The 17,262-nt window shown below is 51.0% G+C and overlaps 1 protein-coding gene across 2 annotated transcripts in view; it reads left to right on the forward strand.

Moving 5' to 3' along the window:
- The window catches only part of ACTN4 (actinin alpha 4), a 71,282-nt gene that overhangs the window by 21,288 nt on the left and 32,732 nt on the right, over positions 1 to 17,262 (forward strand). The window contains exon 1 of one of the 2 annotated variants that reach the window (XM_047835998.1): positions 16,175 to 16,180. The exons of the other annotated variant lie outside the window; for it this stretch is intronic. The gene's annotated coding sequence lies outside the window, so the exon portion shown is untranslated. Of the gene's footprint in view, positions 1 to 16,174; positions 16,181 to 17,262 lie in introns of those variants that run through there. 2 annotated transcript variants of the gene reach the window in all.

Raw genomic sequence — 17,262 nt, forward strand, 5'->3', positions numbered from 1 at the left:
ATTTATTTTTGGGAGAGAGCACACAAGTGCAAGCAGGGGAGGGGCAGAGAGAGAGGGAGGGAGGGAATTCCAAGCAGGCTCTGTGCTGGCAGCTTAGAGCCTTGGTGGGGCTTAATCTCACGAACCCGTGAGATCCTGAGCTGAATTCAAGAGTCAGACACCTAATTGACTGAGCCTCCCAGGCGCCCCGATTGTGTTTTTCAGTTGAAGTGTGGCTGATGCACAATGTTCCATTAGTTTCAGGCATATGGCAGTAGTGATTGACAACTCTGTATGTTTTGCTGTGCTCACCACGGGTATAGCTGCCACCGGCCACCATAGAACACTATCACAGGACCACTTACTATGTTCCCTATGCTGTACTTTTTATCCCCATGACTTACTCATTCCATAACTGGAAGCCTGTACCTCCCACTCCCCTTCAGCCATTTTGCTCATCCTCCTTCCTCCTCCCCTCTGGCAACCATCGGTTTGTCCTCTGTATTTGTGGGTCTGTTTCTGCAATTTATTCATTTGTTGTTGTTGTTGTTTTTTAGATTCCACATAATAAGTGCGTATTTGTCTTGCTCAGTCTGACTTGACTTAGCATAAGTCATCCACGTTAGGTCCATCCACATTATTGCAGATGACAAGATCCCATTTCTTTTTTATGACTGAGTAATATTCCAGTGTGTGTGTGTGTGTGTGTGTGTGTGTGTGTGTGTGTGTGAGAGAGAGAGAGAGAGAGAGTGCGAGAGAGAATACACCATATCTTTATTCATCCATCTATCGATGAATACTTGCTTTGCTTCCATATGTTGGCAGTTGTAGATAACGCCACAGTAAACATAGGGTTTCAGCCTTGTGTTTTTATTTCCACCTTACAAATGAGGCAAAAGATTCAGAGAGGTTATGTGACTTGCCCAAGGGCACTCAGTCAGTAAACAGGAGAACCAAGAATCATACCGTGCTCTTGTTTGTCTTTCTGGGTATTTCTCCCATGCCGGGGCCGAGTGGTTGGTTTGCGTCTCTCTGACTTCATGTCCCTGGTAGTAGGACTTAGAGCAGAGCTCATGGCAGTCCTCCACGGACGTCAGGCATGTATTGGCACCAGAGCACCTACGATCTGGGTCCTGGAGTATGGGGTATGGCAAGAGGACAGAGTTGGTGATGCCCCTGCTTCAGTAGCTGAGAGTCATGCCAGTCCATGGGCATTTCACCTTCACTTCTGTGTCTTAGATTGGATACAAGCATTTGGCTGAGCAGCTCGTCCAGGGGAGCCTGTCTAAACAGTGGTGTGGTGCTGGAGAGTTGACTCTCTGGCCAGACTAGGTGATGGCAGTAGGAGTTGTTCTCTGTGTTGCTGGTGGGAGGTGCCCAGCTACATTCCTTTGCAGACAAGCACAAACTAGATATTTTTGAGATTGAAGGCCTAAAACCAGCCAAAGAATTAATTCTGGTCTGAAAAGCATATGGTGAGAGTACAGCTAACCTGACTTGGTTGTTGCTTCCTCGACTTTGTCGCTTATTTAATAAGCCTAGAAATATGTCTCAAGAGGAAGGATTTTTGTGAACATCTTAAGCCATGTTCCTTATGGCTGACAGTAGAGGCCCCCGGCTAGCTAGGGCTCAACTCCCATTTTGCTGTCGTGTGCACTGCAGCTCGTGAGGTGCTGGGCAGAGGTTTCAGCTGCCACCATGGGGTTTTCTGATGAAAGGTCAGCTAGGTGGACCCAACTCTTCATCACCCAGCTAGGAGGCCTCGTAGCAGAGCAAGAGCAGGGCCTGGACACGGGGGCTCCTGCGGTGCACTGTGGGGCCAAGCGGAGGCCCGAAGTTGGGACCTGCTGTGTTCTCAGGCTCTCTCTGGCCTCGGAGGCTGTAGGCATGAACATAGGCCCTAATGCTGATCCTGGCCCTGTACTTACTGCCCGAGGCACCTTGGGCAAGGAAGCCTCGATTTCCTCACCTACAAAATGGGGCCAGTGATGTGTCTTCCTAAGGCTTGTCAGGATCCAGCGAGGTGATGGTGTGGGGCTCGTCTGGCATGTTGTAGAGATCAGTACATGATGGCTGTTTTAATTACTCGTCTGTCTACTAGGATGGAGGTTGGGATGGAGTCTTTCTGAGGTTTCATCCTGTAGGATGTAGAGTCCCGATAAGAGTAGGGTGGGGTCAGGGACTATTTTTCAACTAGGAAACTGCAGCCAAAGATCTAAAGGAAGAGTGCTGTCTTAGGTGTAAATTTGAAGCCAGCTGCTCTTTGAAGATTGGCCTTGAGTTCTAGCAAGTTCAGCTGCTAGGTATGTCTGCATTAAGCATTGAAGGGGTCCTGGAAGTGAGTTTCCTAGAAAGAGGCAGCAATCTATTACTCATCCTGATTATGTCAGACGCAGGGCGGTGGATGGAGCCCCTGTGGCTTAGGGGCAGACTCCGTATTGCTGGCTGAGAAAGCCAAGGCGGGGAGAACATGCGCCTTGTACGGCAGTGGCCTGCGAGTGGGCTGCAGACCTCGCTGAGAGAGGCGGTGGGCCCCTCAGGGCCTCTGAGGAGGAAGCTAGTGAGGTATTCTGTGTCCCTGCTGAGCACCGCATGTGTCCTTCCCTCTGGGAAGCCCCCCCCACCCCCTACCCCCCCCTCCCGCCCTCCCGCAGGGCGTCTGTGGCCGGATGTGGAAGGTAAACAGGCAGCCAGCCCTTCTGCTCTACACTGCAGACAGGCCCAGAAAAGGCCCCAAAGGCGCAAGCTGCAGCTTTTCATCTCAGGAAGCCCTCAGGTGCTCCAGCGTCTGGGTGCCAGCGTGGCCAGGTGCTGATGATGCAGTTTGAGTAACAACCCCGGGCCCTCCTGTCCACTCTCTACTTGGGAGCCAGATAACATCCTGCTTGAAATCTCGATCGGTATCCCTTGCCTTGGGACCAAATCTGGAAGTCCCCTCGGCCCCGTAGGACCTCCTCTGCCCTTCCCGTCCGACCACTATGCTCCAGGCACACCAGCTGCCTCTCTCTACTCCATGCTCTTTCCCACTTTCCTGCCTTCCCTCTCCAAATCCCCAATAATCCCAGCTCTTGCTCATTCTTTTTTTTTATTCTTTTTTTTTTTAATGTTTATTTTGAGAGAAAGAGAGCACACACGTTCGGGGGAGGGGCAGAGAGAGAGAGAGAGAGAGAGAGAGAGAGAGAGAGAGAGAGAAAATCCCAAGCAGGCTCACCACTGTCAGTGTAGAGCCAGACACAGGGCCTGAACTCAGGAACCAAACCATGAGATCATGACCTGAGTCGATATCAAGTCGGGACGCTTAACCAACCGAGCATCCAGGTGCCCCTTTTTTTATTCTTTAGATCTAAGTTTATACTCCTCTTTGTTGGGAAGTCGTACCTGACCCCTCCAGCCTAAGGTTCGGTCCCTCTCTTAGGGGCATGTCTATTACCTCTACTTATCCTTCTAGGTTGAACCAACCTTTGCTCTCTCTGCTCACCGTGAGACTGTGAGGGCCTTGAGAACAGAGGCTGGATCTGTTTTGTCCACTGCTGTATCATGGGACAGGGTCTGCCAGATACAGGTGCTCAGTAAATAAATATCTATTGAATGAACAAATAGCCAGCCCATCAGCCACCTCTCCACCCATCACTTGTTTTAATGTCTCTTGTGGGACAGTGCCTCTGCTTGGTGTTAGGGGTAGAGATTGATTGCCCACAAGCCATCCTCTGAGAAGGAAGGTACTGTCACTCCCCAAGACCAGGCCGTCTCTGCAGGCCAGTTGAATCCCATCTAAAAGCTGGCCCTGTTGTAAGCTGTGTGCTCTGGAAGGTCCTAAGAAGTCCTCCCCTGGGTCACTTCCAGCCACAGTAGCCAGCTGTCCTCACGGAGTTGAGCATCAATGCCTGTAGTGATGAAGCACAAATAGGATGCTTTTTGAGTGGGGAAAGGGGGGAAATCATCGTTAGAACAGAATCCTATTCTGTGCAAATATTTAACAAGCTAGATGTCCACACATTGTGTGCCAGGCACGGGTCTAGGCAGCAGGGACACAACGGTGATCGTGACAAGAAGGCCCCTGCTCTCAAAATGGTACGGGTGGCTAAATGCAGGGAGACCTGTCTTTTTTTCTTTTTTTAAACTTTTTCTTTTTAGACAGAAATTGCTACCTGTAAGTCAAATTAACTTATATAGTAAGAGACAGTGAAGTGTTTTGTTTCTAGGGATAGCTAAAAACATCAAAACATAGCCCTGTGGTTTAGCAGACTAGTGACCTTCCTGAAACCCAGCTCACTATTGTACCGTGTTCTGAGGTAGCCCACTTGTCTCCGTGTCCTGAGCTGAGCCTGGAGACAGACGTGCAATACCAGGAAAGGAAGCGCAGTCTGGGCTATGTTTGGTGGTCATCGTTATTTCTAGAGCATTGGCAGAGAAGTCCGTACCACGGAAAATCTAGAGAAAGATAGGCTACACGATGTGGTTGAGCAGAATTCGATAGCTGCCCGTGGCTCTCCAGGCTCTCCATGGGACCCAGAACGACAGGCCACCCTGTGCCAGCTGTCAGGCTTGGCCTTGAGCTTTGTCTGCCTCGTCCCTCCACACCTCGTCACTGTTGGCGAGAGCCATCCTGGGGAATCGGCCACTCTGTGTTCCCGAGTCCGCGCCCCTGGGACCTTCTCTCTGTTCGGGACACAAAACCTGAGACTGTTTTTCCTTTTAAATGCAACTTTGTTCTGCAGGAGAGGAGAAAGGCAAGAAAGAGAGTGCTTGTTCATTTGACGATAGTGAGGTGTGGTCTGATACCCCTTTGAAAAGGGCCTCTTTGCCCCAGCGGCCTTTAACGGGTAATGAGAGGAGGGGGGCCCAGGGAACTCAGTGGGAAACTGAAGCCGGAGGGGAGGGCGAGTTCAGCTTCTACCTTGGAGCAGTGGAGTCTGCGTCTTTGTAGGAAAACAGAATGGTGCCGATGGCCCACAAGGGAGGTTCTGTCCTGGGAAAAAGAAATGTCCTTGGATGTTGGCCTTGGGGCATTTAAAAAATCTGTAAGCCTTTGCTCCTCACTTCCCGTATACTTCTCAGCCCGCACGGCTCCTGCAGTCTGCTCTCCGCCATCTCTAGAGACTGGCTGGCTTCCACCCCCGAGGGGTGTGTGCGGCACTGCCTGGTCAGGACGGGTTTGTCCCTTCCCGTGTGCCAGGCATTGTGCTAGGCGCTGGGGATTCAGGTGGTGGCGCCTGCCCTCCTTTCTCAATCTCTGTGCAGTGCGTGATCTTCTCAAAACCCTCACACACACCCACATGAACACGTGTAGAAGTAGGGAGAATCGTAGGTACCCATCACCCAGCACAGCAGCAGTTGTCAACATTTTGCCAAACTTGTTTTCATCATCTCCCAGCACATTCCCCACTTCAGATTATTTTAAAGGCCACTCCAGACATCACTTATAAATGCTCCAGTGTTGGTCTGATATGGATATATGTATGTTATATAACCACGCCCTGTTACACTTGATGCTTCTGACCATGTCTTAAGGAAAAACCCAGAAACTCCTCTCCTTTGCCTTTCTTGACATCACCTTCTTTCTACTTTCCCGACTCTTCCTTCCCTCCCCTATCTCTGGCTCCTTTCCCTTTCCCTGCCTCTTAAATGTGGGCATTTCACAGTGTCCTTTTTCCCCCGGAGGATTTTATCCACCCTCCTCCCTGGCGTCTGGTCTCACCTCTCAGTGCATGACTCCCATGTCTCTAGTCCCGACACACCTGTCGCTCTCCCATGCAATTATTTGCTCACACATCACTGTCCCCTGTTAGACCCTGACGTCCTTTGTGGGAGAACCTGGTCTATCTCCTCCCTGAACGCCTCGCACCAGCACCACGCCCAACCACGGGAGAAGCTCAGGAGATGTTTGAATGGGTGACCGAGTGAGTGAATGCCTGTGGCATATCCCAAACCAAACTTGTTTTCCAGAGCCTGCCTCGGGTCTTTCGTACCTGGCTTTGACATTGCCCCGTCCGTAGGTCATCCAGGTCAGAAGCCTGGGAATCATCTTTTGACTTCTCACGCTGTAGCAGCAGCCAGGTTTTAACTGATTTCTTTCTCTGAATCCTATGCTTCCTCCTTTCCTTTGCCACCGCTGCTGTCCTGACTCAAGACCACACACTTAAAAGTGCAGATTGTAGTCAGGCTTGGCATGACTTGCCATGCCACCATTCGCTGCCTTGAGCTGTGTGACTTCGGGGAAGTGCCTTAACTGCTCTGTGAGGATAGTGCCTGCCTCCATGGGCTGTGGTCGGACCTCAGTGAGTTAACACTGGTGTGCCCTTTGCTCCACGTCTGTTACCCAGGAAGTGCTCTGACATCCGCTCCCAGCATCATCCCTGTTGTACCGTCCTTGCCCAGGCCTCCTGCCGCGGCCTCCCAGCTGGCCTCACTCCAGGCCCCTGGTTCATCTTGTTAGTGCCGTGAACATTATCTTTCTGAGACTCACATCTAATCGGGTCACTGAGAAGCCTGCCCCACTGGCCAGAGAGCAACTTCTGAGTTCTTCAGCCCCTGTCTGCCTTCTGACCCCAACTGACACCATCCCCTGCCACTTCTGAGGGGTCCCCAAACATCTGCATGTTTGTGTTTTTCGCTCTCGATGTTCCCACTACGTGGACCGACCTCCTTCCCAGGTCATCACCCTATCAGAATAGCGCTCCTCTTTCACAGCCCAGATCAGGTGTCACCTGCCCTCCGCTGTCCTCGGACCATACCGCCCGCCCTGCAGCGACTGGCTTTCCAGTGGCCCTCTCCAGCAGGACTGTGCACACCTCCAGGGTGGAACTGTCAGGTTCTGCAGGTCTCCCCAGACCCTTGGCTGTGATTCTCTTTACCTGAATCTCCGCTCCCCCAGGAAGTGGGAAAGCTACCTGAAGGCCAGTGTCACCTTAGTAGATGTTTAGTTAAATAAACAGTATTTTTCATGGTCTCCGCCTGTAGCTCTTTCTTTTTTGTTTTCTTGGCCCAGAGGAGAGGGTGCTATGGAAGTTAGAACTCATGTCAAGGGTCTGCTCCCACCGGAGAGAATGGCCGCCTACTTTGGCAACCCTGCTGTGAATTCAGGCTGCCTTTCTGTGGTTCTCCCCATCAGGTTCCATCTGTGGGCACCAGGCCAGACCCTGGGCGAACTTTGGGATACAGGCCTTCTTATCTTCCCTTTGTTTGTCGCTCCACCTTCCAGAAGGGAGCAGGCCTCCACCGTCAGGAATGGCAGCACATGTGGTGTGTGCCTTCCTCCAGCCGCCTGCCACCCACGGAGCAGAGAGGATCAAAGGCTTTAGCAGGGGAGGGGTGGGAAGGGCTTTCACGCCAGTGGTGCCAGAACTCCTCTTTCCCCTTCCGGAGCCCCACGGACAGAGCCGGGTCTTCCACTTGATCCGGAGGGATGTAGGGACTACCGTGGAAGGGCCGCAACCATTTGGAATAGATTTTGCACGGAGGATTTAAGATTTAAGGCAATGACATTTTTCAGCAGCACAACTGTTTTTCAAGTTGAATCTCACACGTCTCTGCCATATTATAAAATAGATAAAAGGAGCTGCTGAGGTTAAATTTGAGGAGGGGGCACCTGCCCTCACCCCCGGCACCCCTGAAGGCAGAGCTCTTTGGGGGATGCTGTTTGAAAATCGCCTCTTGGTATGACTTTCAATTCTCCACTCTTGTTGGCCATGGAGTGTCCCTTTGTGAAGCCCATCGTGGTTCGCCCTCAAGCCTCTGTGTTTCTTTTTTTTTTCTTTTTTTTATTTATTTTTGGGACAGAGAGAGACAGAGCATGAACGGGGGAGGGGCAGAGAGAGGGGGAGACACAGAATCGGAAACAGGCTCCAGGCTCTGAGCCATCAGCCCAGAGCCTGACGCGGGGCTCGAACTCCCGGACCGCGAGATCGTGACCTGGCTGAAGTCGGTCGCTTAACCGACTGCGCCACCCAGGCGCCCCTGCCTCTGTGTTTCTAAAGAAGGTAGCCAAGGGTGGTGCGCGGGTGATGGTCACCTCGTAGCCCTGGCTTCCTGGTCGTGTAGAGAGCAAGGTTTTGACAGAGGGCAGCACATGATAGTGGCTCTGCCTTCGGGGTCCTCTCCATCTTCACTGCTGTAACCCTGCCATCCACACGGCCACCAGGGGGGGGGGTCTTCCTGCATCATGCTGCTCCCCCTGTGAGATCCTCCAGAGACTTCCTGTTGGTCTTAGAATGAGACCAGACCTCCCCACCCCACCCCACCCCCGCCCCCACCCCCGCCCCCATGGCCTGTAGGACACCCTGTGAACCAGCCCCTTCTGCTTGTCCTCCCTCTGTTCCAGCCATGCTCCTACTCAGTCAGTTGGCTCTTCTTGTTTGTTTAGGCTCGTTAGTCACCTCCACAGAGAGGTCTTCCTTGATTGGCTGAACTTGATTTTCGCCTCAGCTGCCCCCTCCTCCAGTTGCTCTTGCCACATTGCCCTGTTTAATTGCACCACCACAGTCCAATATCTTCTTTTCTGTTTCTTACCTCCTCCACTAGAGCGGAAACTTCGTGAGGGCCGGGAAGTTTGTCCGTTTTAATCTCAGTGCTCAGAATAGTAGGTGGCATGTGTAGACACCCGATACATTTTTTGTTTTTGAGAGAGAGAACATGCAAGAGAGAGTGGGGGGGAGGGGCAGAGAGAGGGGGACAGGGATCTGACACGGGCTCGAACTCATGAACCTTGAGATCATGACCTGAGCTGAAGTCAGACACTTAACCAACTGAGCCTCCCAGGTGCCCCAACACCGAATACATTTTAAGATTAGAATAAATGCTTGAGAGTTTGGGAAGGACTCAGAGAAGTGTCTCCTCCTTCTGTGGGCCGGGGGCTGCCTGGGAAGGGTGTTTGATGCCAGCATTTTGGGCCCAAGCTGGGATGACTCTAGAATCCTGGGAGGCCCAGCCACCTTCTTTGGTTCTCACGCAATGTCAAGGCACTGAGACCTGACCATCTTGTTCCCTGCTGGGCAGAAAGCCTGTGCCTGGCAGCGCAGCTCCCCTCTCTCCTTTTTGGACTCCTCTGGGAGAAAGCAGGTGGTTGGGGCTCTCTGAACCCATAGAGGACTGGCTGTTCTGCTCCAGCCTGAAATTGATTTCCTCCAGGCCCTGCCTTGAACCAGGCCCTGTGAACAGAGGGAGGGGTCTAACCCAGGCCTCTCCTGCCACGTGTGAGGAGAGTGATAGAGCCACTTGGCCTGGGAGCCACCAACCTCCCCCCACTTCTCTAAAAGGCACACAATGGCAGTTGGGCTGCACCTTTGTTTTATGAGTCACCAGTGATAGCCTGTCATAAATTGTTATTTCCTATACTTTCAGAGCTTTATCAGGCCTCTCCTATGCAATCCGGGATTTGATGCAGGGTCAGTTAACACATTGTGTCGAAATCTGTCATTGTGCCCATATAAGGCAAACTCCTCGGGTTACTTTTTACCTTGGCAGAATCACAGGAATGTCAAGGTAACCAGGCCACCTCAGCATAGCTCTGATTCTCGTTGGATCACCTGACTAGCCCTCCCTCTCCCATGACTCACCCTGCGGCCCAGCGCTGGGCCTCTGGTGCTGGCGGAAGATGGCATTGGCCAAGGGCCTCCGGGACTGCATTTGGTTTTGTGTCTTCGTTAGAGTGGATCGGATGAGAGAAAATATGTGAGGTACCTCACGTGGGGCCCGACACGGCAACAACCAGAAACAGAAAGCAGTCTCAGCCAGACTTGAGGTTGGTTAGGAGACGTGTGGATCCTGACCCTGACGCCTCCCAGCTGTGTGACTGTGGCAGATTGCTTCAGCTTTTAGCCTTATCTGTAAAATGTCGAGCATTGAGAACAAATTCTGGTAAGCAGTAAGTGTTCAATAAATGTGAGTCACTTGTACAGTTAGATTAGGGTGGGCCTTATACCCGACCCAGTCATAAAAACACCTCTTGCTGTCTTCGTCGATGGTTCGGCTCCTTAGCAGCGCTGATGGGGCAGGTGGACTGGTAGGCTGAGTCCTCCCTGGAAAGCCGAACCCACATCTTCACAGTGGTGCTCCATTACCTCCCCTCTTCCCAACGCACACGTGCACACAAAGGCACTCCTGTTGTGATGGGGCCGGGAGTCAGATCTGCCCCTGAGAGTGGCAGGGACCTCCCTGTCCTCTGACATCACACTGCTCCTGGAGACAGTCGCCCCTTACTGCGGTTTGGCGGGGCCTCAGTGCCAGCCCCAGGACGGCCTGTAGGTGGGGCGAGCCAGAGTGAGAGTCTAGCCCTGTCACTGTGCCAGGGTAAACGGTTTCACCATTTTTAATGGAGCAATTATGAGTCAGAGGTTTCAGTCTCTCTTTACTGGTTCCTCCCAGTCCTGTAATTACCCTTTGGCTATAGAACCTTCTTTTCGTTTTTCTTTTTTAAAAAAAAAATCCTCCTGAGACATTGGTTGATATTGTCTGTCTTGTATATTCAGGGGGACTAAGATGGAGTGAATATGGTAAAGGAAAAAAGAGACCCCCCCCCAAATCGAGAATGATTTCTTAACCCACAGAAATTGTGCCCCCCATCCCCCACCGTCACAGGGCCAGGAAGTAGAGCTAGAGCCTGCTCACATGAGGCTAAGGTCTAGAGTGGATAACTCTGAACACCACCAATTACCTCTTGGCAAACTCCAAAATCTAAGCCAGGAATTTCTGGTCTGAGGCACCTCCCAGATTGACGATGGATTCATTCACTCTCTCAGCCAGTACTCACTGAGCCCATGTTCAGTGCCAGCCCCAAAGAGGAGTTGCACTGAGCCTCAGGAGAGGGTGGGCAGGCTGATGAGTACCCAACACCTCCATGGGCCGCCTGCCAGGGCTCCTCCACTCAGAGATGAGAGGAATTGATCACGCAGATAAATGCCCTATATTCTCGCGGCCTGCTTCTCAAAGGGATCGTCTTACTCCCAGGCCTGAGAGTGGGAAGCCAGTGGGACAGAGCGCCCATGAAACAAGTGCATGTCCGTGAGCGCCGCCCCAAGCTCCGGTTTCCCCCACCGTGTCAAGAGCACAGATTTTCAGACCAATCCAGTTCTGCCCTAGCCATGTCACTCACTCCAGACACCCCTCCCTGCCTTCACTGGAGGAGGTTTCTGACCTGAACGGTGGACCATTAAGTCAGAATGTTCCAAGACAAGAAAAAGGAAAAAGGATCACCAAGGAGTTTCGTGGTCAAAAGCGAAACCTGCACCACTGTTAGAAATCACTTGTAGGCCCAGCATGATTGCCCTTCCGCCACCAAGGCCCAGTTTGTGGATCATGTAAGTTCCAGCCGGAAGCAGGCTGTCTTGCTAGAAGGTGAACAGAGGGAGAAATGGTGGTGTTTGCCCATATGCCCCTGCCTGCACACTCTTCTCACTTCTCAGTTCTGTTGGGGAGTCACTGGGGTGGGCCTCGGCTCAGGACGGAAGAAGCACTTGCCTGAATGACACTTGCGTCCCCTCAGCGCCCCCTCTGACCTTTTCTCCCCACATGCCAAATGCCTGTTATCTAGATAAGCAAGTTCATAGGCGGATTTGTCCATGATAAAACGTTGATTCTAAAGACTGGTTTTCTTAGGCACCTGTTCGGATTCCAAGACACACAGTCTCGGGGCCAGAATTGGCTCACTTGGCTATCTTTTTGAAGGATCAAAGTTTAAACCAGACGATCTTTAATCTCCCTTCCTACCCCGAAACCTGAGCTCAACTGTAAGCCATTGAAAGTAAATGGGGTTTTTGTAGCTCAGACTCCCTGTTCTCCAGGTGAAGGGCCCCTGTGCCTGATCGTTTCACAGCAAAATGCCACATTGGGCCAGAGGAGGCGGAGGGCATGTCCCCAGTCTGCTGCTGCCCTAATTTAAAAACTGCCTTTTGGGAGGTGGAAGTTTTCTTTCTCTTTTAAAGGTAGCTATTTCAGGTAGGCCTCACCCATCTCTTCTTCCTGCTAAAAAGCTTTCTTTTGAGAGCTGAGTGCTGCCTTCCACCTCCATCCTGTGGCCCCCACCTGCCTTTAGTTCAGACCCTTATCTCCCTGTGTATTCTCTGTGGGGAGGGCAGGCTCTTCCCCTGTGGGGAGGACCCAGTTCTTTGGAGTGTAATCTGAGTAGCTTTGGGTTGGTTGGTTGGTTGGTTGGTTGGTTTTCCATGTGTGGGATAGCTCCTGAAAAGGTCTGTTTGAGAATAGGGCACCTCCCTACCTTGGGCTGCCTACCCCCTGCTTCTCTGAGATTTCTTTTAGCTCCAAGGTCCAGTCCAGTCTAACAAATCCAAGGGTTGCGTAGTTCTAACTGGGCCTCGTATTCCTTCCTCACTTAGAGAATGCGAGAGTTTAATAAATTAGAGTGGTGGTTCTCAACCCTGGCAACGTTTTAGGCTCACTTGGTAAGCTTCCTGAATTCTGTTGCTCAAGACCCACCTTCAGGTCCTTCATTAGGCCTGGGGTGAAGTTTTGGCATTATTATGAAACTCTGAGGTCCATATATTTATTGTCAATTGATTTCCAGCAAGAGTAAAAGACATATTCAATGGGGAAAGAGTAGTCTTTTCAATAAACAGTGCCAAGACAACTGGATATCCACACGCAAATAATGGATGGAGTTGGACCCCTACCTCACACCATATACAAAATAACTCCAACTGGATCAAATATCTAAATATAAGAACTAAAACCATAAAACTTAGAAGAAAACGTAAGCATAAATCTTTGTGACCGTGGGGGCACTTGGGTGGCTCAGTCGGTTAAGTGTCCAACTCTTGATTTTGGCTCAGGTCATGATCTTACAGTTGTGAGATTGAGTCCTGCATCAGGCTCCGTGCTGAGTATAGAGCCTGCTTAAGATTCTCTCCCCCTGTCCTTCCCCTGCTTGCGCATACATGCGTGTGCTCTATCAGAAATAATAATAATAATCTAATTTTTAAAAATCTGTGTGATCTTGGATTAGGCAGTGTTTATTAGATAGGACACCAAAAACACAAGCAACCAAAGAAAAATAGTTATATTAGACTTAGTGACAATTAAAAACTTTTTTTGCTTCAAAGGACACTCAGAAAGTAAAAGTAAAAAGACAATCTTCAGGATGGGAGAGAATATTTACAAATCATATATCTGGTAAGAGTCTAGTGTCCAGAATATATAAAGAATGCCTGCAACATATCAATGAAAAGACAAATAACCAGTTAAAAGATGGACTAGAAGACAGATTTTCCAAAGAGGTTAATCAGATGCTCAACATCATTAATTATTAGGGAAATGCAAATGAGACACCACCTCACACCCACTAGGAAGACTATAATCAAAAAGTCAGATAATAACAAGTGTTGGCAAGGATGTGGAGAAATTGGAATGCTCATATGTTGCTGATGGGAATGTAAAATGATGAAGCCTCTTTGGAAAACAGCTTGGTAGTTCCTCAAACGATTGAACGTAGAGTTGCCATATGATCCAGCAGTTAGACACCTAGGTATATACCCAGGGGAATTGGAAACACGTTGGCGCAAAAGCTTACACATGAATGTTCGTAGCAGCATTATTCATAATAGCATAAGTAGGAGTGACCCAAATGTCCATCAACTTGAGAATGAATGGATAAACAAAATATGAGACATCCATAAAATAGAGTATTACTCAGACAAGAAGTGATGAAACACTCACTGATACAGGCTACAACGTGGGTTAACCTGGAAAGCACAATGAAAGAAGCCAGACACAAAGGTTACATACTGTATAGTTCCATTTATATGAAATGTTCATAAGAGGCAAATGCATAGAGACAGAAAGTAGATTAGCAGTTGCCAGGAGCTAGCGGGGAAGGGGAGATAGGGAGTGCTCACAGTTTTGGGGTGATAAAAATGGTCTGGGATTAGATAGTGGTGATAATTGTACAGCCTCATGAATAAGTTAAAGCTCACTGATTTTTATACTTTAAAAGGGTGGGTTTTATGGTATGTGAATTACAACTCAGTTTTAAAAAATTGGCTCTCCAAACTGTGCACTTGATTAAAAAGAATCCACGCATACCTATGATACAGCAACTCTGCTTCCATATTGCGTTAGTTATCTACTGCTGGGTAGCAAATTGCCTCAAAGCCTGGTGGCTGAAAACAATATTCATTGTCTTAAAAACAGAGAGAGAGAAAATAACAAAAACCAGAAGAGCTCACAGGTAATTCTAAGGTACAGCCAGGGTCGAGGACCTCTGGACTTCAAGGATCTCGGAAAGTGTGAAAAACCAGGTCTGATCATTATATTCCTTTGGTTTGGTAGTCGCGTGGCCAGGCTAAGGGAAGGGAGGTTTGGGGGAAGACCACTTTGTGTCGGCCGCCAGAGTGTAGCCAGCAATACTGGGGGTGTGTGGCTTCGCCCCTTTGGAACAGGAACTACACAGTAACGAATGGAACGTCTACTGATCACTTACTCTCCGCAGGCTGTGCGTATTGCCCTATTGAATGCTCACACCGTGCCTATTACCTTCATTTTACAAAGGAGGAAACTGAAGCTGAGGGAGATGACCTCTGTTTTCTAAGGCCTCGCACAGTAAGTGGCGTGGCGAGGCGAGGATTTGAACCCATGTTTGAGATTCGAGAGCCCTTGCTCTGGAGCACTGTGCCACTCTGTCCTCTCCTCAGCCTGCCTCGTAGCCTGCCCACCGCTACCCACCGCCTAGGTCCCGCCCTTGAGCCAGGGTCTCTGCAAGTCCAGTGGCCTTGATGCCTGAGTGAATGAGGCTCCTGAGGGCTCGCTCCTGTCCTTCTGTTGGAGTGGCAAGCCGCGAGCAGCATCTTCTGTGGCTTGCGTGTGGAATATCTGTAGCCCCAGGATTTATTTTTGTGAACTTTTGAAAGCAAGCAGTCTTAGCCCTAAATCTTGGGACTCTCACCAGTACAAAATGGGATTAGAAACCATGAAGTCATAAATGACTAGACATGAGAGGCCCCAAACACATTCCATTCATTGTAGGATTTACTAAGGACCAACTGTGCAAGGCAGTGGGGTCCTGCGGCAAACAGGACTCGGCTCTCATAGAGATTCTGGTAGGCTTGGGAGGAAGACTGGTTCTGGACAAAGGACATAATTTCTGAGAGTAATGAGTACAATGAATATGACCTACCGGAGTAAAGTGATTGCATGGTGCAGATGTCAAGGGCAAGGAAGACCTGGGGTGATGTCATCTGAGGGAAGTCCTGAGTGATGAGAAATAACTGGCCCTGTAAAGACCTACAGGAAAGTTTTTGATGAGCGCTTATCGCGAGGTAGGAACTACACGCAAGTCAGTCTGTTGGAGCGACAGCGTGCTCGCTTTCTGGTGCTTTACAGGGTGACTGGCCGAGGCAGGAACGTTGGCTGCCGGGGAGGGGGTGTGGGGGAAAGCTGGTTTCTGGATGGACACGCAGGACCTTTGGAATGCTCACTACTCCACTCTGCGGTATTTATACCTCTCCTCCGACTGGGAAGTCAGAGCTTTTTTGTGTAGGCTGAGAAAAGTCCGAATAAGGCAGCGTCGGGCCAGGACATAAGCAACATTCCATATTTCCCTGTAATTGCTTTCGAATTAGGTGATGTCGTCATGGGGCAGGCACACACAGCATGCCTGCTCTGCCCCTGGCTGGCTATGGATTGAGTCCTGGGCGGGCAGCTCACTGTGTCCCCCGTGCTGCGAAACCACCAGCCTCAGTTTCCCGTGCTGGCGGGGCTGCATCCATCTACGTTGTGGCCACGTTATCATGACCAGTCCGTTATCTGTTCTCAGCCTGCTCCCTGGTTTCTGTCCCCTTCAGATCTGGTAAAGGCAGTGGGTCTTCAAAAATAGTACTCACACATACGATCTCAGAACCGTCCAGAGGCTCACAGATCCCCTCGCTCCCTGGACGGTCCGTGTGGATGTTGCCAGGGTGATCGCCTTTTTGCCTGAGCCACTGGCAACCCAGATTCCCTTCGGCTGAGCTGTCGGGCCCTGAAAGGGCCTTTATGGTGGGAGCAGTTTCTGCTTTCAGGAACTGAAAAGATGCCCCGCTGGGGCTAGGCCTTGTCTGAAGCCTGGCAGTGGCCAGGCAGATGGGCGATAAGAAGGCTGGATGCCTGTCCTAGGAATAAATAGCCGTCCCTCCCTTGTGTCCAAGCCCCAGACACCCTTCCTGAGGACCCGTGGAAGCAGGAACCATGGGCAGCATCAGAGGCCACAGCAGGCAAGGTGGGAGTTCAGGAAGTGGGACGGCGCCCTCCCCCTCAAGGCAGCTGATGCCCCAGCGGAGCGGCAAACCCGACACGGTATTGCAGAGACGGGGTCTGAAAACTCCCGGCACCGTAGGGAGCCCTGTCTTGCCTCCGTGTACCCTGGGGGAGTTTGCCGTGACCAATTGCAGTCAGTCCTGGGCCTTGTGGGTCAGGCTGTCGGCCCGGGCTGTCCCGCGAAGGGGGTGGGCAGCGTACACGGTGGAAGGCGGGGGATGCGGTGTGAGGCAGCAAAGAGTTTTTCCTAAAATCGTGTGAAGCGTGGAGTCAATGGAATCCACATGTGAGCATCTGCCGCGTGAGTAGAAATAGTGCAGCCTTCGACCCTGGTCCGGGAGCCCTCTTTGCCGGGGCCGATCCTTGAAGCCAGTATGCTCGCCCCTGCCAAGGGACTGGGTTGAGCCTGCTTCCAGACCCAGACTGACTTTGCAAGAGACTCCCTTTATTCTGGGTTCAGTGGAATCCCAGCTCCCAACAGACATTTCCCTCCACACCACCCCCTTCAGTACTATGACCGTGTTTTGTAACAGGGAACGTGTTTTGTAACAGGAAGTCGTTGAGAAGAAGAGGGAAGGAAAGTTTTTTCAGCTGGGCAGCCTCATCCCACCAGGACCCTTTCCTCTCGCACTCACCATCACTGTGCCCACTGGAAAGCCACTTGGTTGCTCTGTCTTAAGATGTTTGCTTCGGATTCAGTACTGCCCCAGAGTAGACAGGGTTTACCTCTTTGGGTTGGAGGAAGGAGTCATTGATGAATGGCTCATTAAAGCCCCCTGCTGCCACATTCCCGGCTGCTTAGGTCACCTCCAGAACAATATCCATCATTCATTCACCCAGCCGCCCCACATCCTGGCCACTGGGAGGGGTCCTTGTGACACAGGAAGGACTTTATGGCCAGTGATGGCCTCCTCTCCCTCCCCCCACATACAGAGTGACAAAGCAGAAACCGCCCAGGGGCCCCTCTGAAGCTTGCCGTCCCCGGTGCACCACCGCACTGGGAGTGGTGACTGGGTCCCAAAGGAGCCAACAAGCTCCTCTTTC

The sequence above is a fragment of the Prionailurus viverrinus genome, chromosome E2 (assembly GCF_022837055.1).
Source record: "Prionailurus viverrinus isolate Anna chromosome E2, UM_Priviv_1.0, whole genome shotgun sequence".
NCBI classification, from domain to species: domain Eukaryota; kingdom Metazoa; phylum Chordata; class Mammalia; order Carnivora; family Felidae; genus Prionailurus; species Prionailurus viverrinus.